The sequence below is a fragment of the Octodon degus genome, unplaced genomic scaffold (assembly GCF_000260255.1).
Source record: "Octodon degus isolate 3935 unplaced genomic scaffold, OctDeg1.0 scaffold00106, whole genome shotgun sequence".
Lineage (NCBI taxonomy): Eukaryota > Metazoa > Chordata > Mammalia > Rodentia > Octodontidae > Octodon > Octodon degus.
The window spans coordinates 4,799,381-4,804,889 of NW_004524682.1; the positions used below are offsets into that span (position 1 = coordinate 4,799,381).

Genomic DNA, 5,509 nt, shown 5'->3' on the forward strand with positions numbered 1-5,509 from the left:
CGGGGCCCCAGACCCGGGCGCCCGGACGGTCCCCCGCCGCTGCCTGCGCCGCGCGCCCCCGGCTCCCCGTCCCCACCCCAGTTCCTGCCTCCGCGTAATCCTGCCCTGCACTCCGGGGGGCGCGGGGCTGGGAGTCCGGGTCACTTGGACCTCAAGCTCAGCACCCAGGAATGAACGTGTGGTGACGCGGAGAGAACTGGGCAGGAGACCTGAGGAGCGCCCCGCTCGGCCGCGGGACGGCGGAGGACCCGGGCGCCGGGCTCGTCTTCCCTGCTTTGTCACTGCGAAGTCCCCGGCGGAGCTACCTCGTCCTCGGAAAGGATCTGACCTGGCCGGACCGGGCGGGACCACGGGGCTGCCCCTTCTCCCGCTGCTCCCCAGGGTTCGGTCTCCGAATGAGAAATCACAATTACATCACGAGGCTGGGGGAGCAGCTCCGCGGAGCCTCTTTGGTTTCCTGCAGCCGAACCTCGCTGAACCCGCCTCTGAACTGGAGGGGGCTCGGAGTGGCAAAGCGAGAAAGTGCAGGGAGAGTCATGAAACCCCAATTTCCCCTTCTCCTTTATTTGCTGTGTTAAAATCCTATTTTACACGCTCACCAAACGTATAACTACAACTATTAACGCCCACTCAACACCTTCCTAGATGTCAGGTTTCTTTTTGATTCTGTCATCTAGCAGTTGGTAACTCGCCATGAAAAAAAAAAAAAAAAAAATGACCAGGGGAAATGAGTGTCGTTGCTGAATTTATCTTCGCTGGACACAAAAACGCTAAAGTACAGCTTAGCTGCACCCTAAACTCCGAAAGGGCACGCCTGTGCTAAAACGCAGATAAGACAAACAAGTGAATAAAGCACTCTATTCTTATATGTAGGTTTTCATATCCTAAAGAAATGATAGCATTTGGAAGTAGAGTTGGTAGTGCACTTTAAAAAATAAACAAAAATTATCCAAGTCATAAAACTGTATTCTATGCCTGTTATGTAATGCTGCTGTCGTGCATTTAAAATTTAACCTTTAAAAATATGAATGAGCTTTGGAATACTTTCTCAATCTTGAAAGTAAAAGGCATTTTTCAAATTAATTCTTAATAAAGCTGGCTCTTGGCGCAGTGCTGGGCACATGATAGGAAGTTTCTTGCTTAGTGGTGCTAGTGCATTTTCAACTAGGCAATCTGTTGCCATCTAATATAGTTTAAACCTCTTGTAATAGCATTTATTTGCATGTACCACAGTTCAAAATCTGCTTAAGGTAAATTAATGAAGGCTGCTTTTCCATGGAGCGTCGTCTGTAAAGGACAGACACAAAGCAAACTATTCCAGTTAAATGACGGTCAGCATAATTGGACCTTGGCCCTTCAGTGGAGTCAAATTTCTAAAAACTATCTTTAATTGCGTGTGTGTGTGTGTGTGTGTGTGTGTGTGTGTGTTAGCTTTAACTGTTACACAAAGATTTTCTAAAATGTACTGTGTGTTTCTATTAAGGAATTTATTGGGCTTTGGCACTTGAAAATTCCTTGTCCTTTCATTAAAAGTATTACTGTAATAAGTTAATAGTGGACTTAAGAAATACTTTTGAGTCCAGGGCCAGCCAGATAGCTTAGGAGATTGAAGAGCCTGCTTAGGCAGACGCAGGGACCGGGGTTCGATCCCCAGCTCAGCGCTTGGAAGTCCGATCTATGTAGTGAGACCCTGTAGACCCTGAAGGCCGAGGACTAAATAGGTAATCTTTGAGTCCACTTTTTATATCAAGCTTTTTCTAGGTGTTAGGAATGCTCCCAAGAGTTTCTAAGCTATCAGTTGCTGCACTGAAGGACTCCAGAATGCTATAACTTAGTGATTGGCCATGCCTTTTGTATCACACACACCTACTATGTGTTGTCCTTTTTCTACCGCCATTGCTGCCTCTAGCCTTCCTTTCCAATGGACAGTTTCTAGTTTCATCCAGATACCTTCATTAGACTCAACTCTAAAGTAAAAAGAAAACATTCCATGTAATAAGAGTTCTGTTCAAGGAAGTGAGGGCTGTGCACCTTAGTGCATGGACATTCAGATGGATTTGGATTACTCCTGCTTTAAAAAGTGTTCTTCTTACCTAGGTTCTAGATCTTTGCAATTGTGCAGCAAGCCAACGATTGGTCCTGCCTTCCAACATTAAATTTAAAAACTCCGCTGCCATATGTGAGATGACTTGCAACTGCTCACTGCTTATTGATAATTTATCTTCTCATCACTATAGCAATACAATCATTAAAATCCTGAACTCTTCTGTAGAGTGCATTAGTGTGCATCATACACCTCTTGTGAAATCCTCTCAATTCAATTGCATTAATTGTATAGAGACTATTTTGTTGTTCTTTATTTTATAAAAAAATTCAATATCTAAATTACCAGGATAAGAGGATCCTTGCAAGGATATTGGAGTATTTATGTAATATAAGAATACCAATCTGTAATTTGAGTTTTGAACCATTTATGACATAAAAAGATATCATTTAGTTTGCATAGGTAGTACATACAAGTTCTGGGGAGTCAAATGCTGTCATGCAGATTCAGTATACCTATCTTCCACAAAGATGGTCTGAGAAGGTTATGCTTTTGATGTATTCTCTAAATCTCTCCTGTACAACATTTTACATTTTGTGACTGTGTATTTCCTTGTTGGTATTCTGCTCTAGAATGCAAGCATACATCCACAAGATCCACACCACTCTTTTTCACATTTGGCTACTTCCAACAGCCTAGCCCTGAGCTCAGCAAACAGTAAGCATTTAGCAGGCATTGGCTAAGACTGCACAGCCCTGAAGACAGAGTGTTTATTTCCATTTAGGGTACGGACGTAGTGTAAAAGAATCCAGAGCATATTTTATGGAAAAAATAATATTTTTGCTGACCACTAAAAGATAAGAAAGTTTGCCAAGTAGAGTAAGTGGAAAGGGGGTTCTCAGCAGAGGTAGTAGAGTGTTAAACAATAAAGAGGTGTAACAAAAGTACATTAAGACATAATGAATTTATCTTATGAATCTATGTTACATTAAACTATGATCTGAGGAGAAAATGCGTACGACTCTGTTCTTAGGTATGTAGGATAGTTGTATTAGGTGGCCTCTTGAACAGGGCTGTCCAACAAATCATAAGGTGAACCACACATGTGAGCTACATGCGCAGCTTTAACATTTTGAGTAGCTACATTTAAAAAGTACAAAGAAATAGTATTAACTTGAATAGTGCATTTAACCTAATTTAACCAAAATATTTCACTGCGTTCGACATTAATTCAATATTTTATGTTCTTTTATTCTATTGAAGACTAATCCAGTACCCTTCAGGTCTTGATTTGGACTAATATTCAAGCATTCAGCAGCCAAATGTGAGTACTGACTACCATAGTCTCAAGACACTATAGAGAATGCATGAGATATTTCATGATATAAAGGACATTTTCTTAAAATCAATATCTAAATTTTGATATGTCAAAGATTTTATTTGTATCAATGATCAATGTTCAACTGTGCTGTGCTGTAAAGCTCACTTTCATATGTCTGAAGCTTTTATACCAATTAGAGAATCAGCGAAGTTTACATTTTATGTACTGTGTTTTCATTAACCACACTGTAGTTACAACTACTCCTGTTAACTTCAGGGGTAGACTGTAATATAAACTCTCTTTATGGCAGAAATAAAATGCTATAAATTTGGGTTGAATAAACTTTAAAAAAAGCTTCACTACAACATGAAACTACCTCTGTGCTATACATATTCAAGTGTCTTCCTAGTTGTAGAAGCCCAGGGAATTGCATTTTAATTTTTTCATGTCCACTTACTTATGGACTATAAAAGCCTCTGGGGCCCTCGTTGAGGCAGTCACCTATCCAAAGTGGCAGCATTAAGGATGTGGGGCAGCTCCCTAAGTGCTGACAAAGGTCTAAGGAATGAAACTCAAGATATTTAGACACCCTGTCTGCAGGTTGCTGCGCACTTTTCTCTAATGAGATTGGAGCCCTTTTACTTTCAGTGGGATTTGAGTGCCAAGGATTGGCAAAACCAGGGCATTCAATTTCTACACTGAAATGAATCTTGAAAACCAAGTCTCAAAAAAGAGAGAAATATAAAAATGAATCCATACGCTGAAAATGTGAAAGGGAAAAGCAAGTGCTTCCATGAAATGCAGATGTAGATGATGCCGTCTCCAAATAAAAACAAAAACAAAAAAATCTAGAGTGCTCCAAAAAGCCAAGTGATCCCAATGAAGCAATGAAAATCTGTAAGCTTCAATAGCATACTAGTTGAATACCTAATGATTGAAAGTAAGTATTATGCAAACTTTATCCTTTGCAGAAGGGGGTAAATAAATCTCATTAAGAAATTTTGTCACAAGTGAATACCAAGCTTTGGGTTTTCATAATTATACATCCATAGTATGAGTCAATTCACTAAATGCATGGCTGTGTTAGTATTTGGAGATTTATTCAGAGCGCCTCAAACTAAAGCAATGAACACACCTGTGTTTCTAAGTTAGTCAGAGTTCTATGCGGAAGAAAGCGATAAAGAAAACATGATCTATATGCTTAGCATTTGTGCAAGTGACCCTCAAAAATGTAGACATTATCTATTTTAGATTTCTTTAGTTTTATTTATTTATTTATTGGTACCAGGAATCGAACTCATGACCTCATGTTTGCTAGTCAGGAGCTGTGCCACTGAGCTATATCCTAACCCCATTTTTTTTTTTTAGTTTTAGAAGCATAAAAATATTATATAATTTATCTTTTCTGAAGCCAAACCAAAGTTATCTTCACCGTAATACACAGGGAGCCAATGTCAAGTACACCTGCCTTTGCACGTACCCACACCCCGGGGAACCTCAGAGACCATCATCATTAAGATCTGATATGGTTCAGTGGGGGAAACAGTACATTCAGAAAATGTTACACACACAAGGGGGCCGGGGTAATGGCTTGGTGGAATAAGCGCTTCCCTGGCAAGCGCAAGGGCCTGAGTTCAATCCCTGGTTCTGAAAAAAAAAAAAAAAGAAAAAGAAAAGTAACATTACACACACAAGAAAAAGGATGAAATTCGTATCTTTCACACCAACTACAAAACTAACCCAAAACATATCAGGGACCAAAATGTAAGAACTAAACTAGAAAAATGTAGCAGTATATCTTCACAATCTTGGTTAAGCAAAACCTTTTAAGTACGACAGCAAAAGCACAAATGGCAAAATAAAAATGATTCAACTAGATTTAGATCAAATGTAATATTTTGGGCTTCGAAGATTACTATCACAAAAATGAAAAGATGACCCACAAAAAGGGAGAAAATTTTGTAAATGATATATCTTCAAAGGGATCTGTGTCTAGAATAAAGGAATCTTAGCATTCAATAATAAAATAACAAATGTCTTTTAAAATATTAGCAAGGTTTGTGAATGGGGATTGCTCTTAAAAAGATAGACATTAGGGACATAAGATGTTTTAAATAATTAGTTATAAGGGAAATACAAATTTA

General features: G+C 39.5%; 1 protein-coding gene across 2 annotated transcripts in view; it reads right to left on the bottom strand.

Moving 5' to 3' along the window:
• Nrip1 (nuclear receptor interacting protein 1) overlaps positions 1-394 on the bottom strand; it is an 82,155-nt gene extending 81,761 nt beyond the window's left edge. Inside the window, exon 1 of one of the 2 annotated variants that reach the window (XM_023724118.1) lies at positions 329-394. The gene's annotated coding sequence lies outside the window, so the exon portion shown is untranslated. Of the gene's footprint in view, positions 1-209; positions 304-328 lie in introns of those variants that run through there. The other variant, XM_004639087.3, reaches the window with a different exon arrangement.
• Positions 395-5,509: the final 5,115 nt, after the last annotated feature.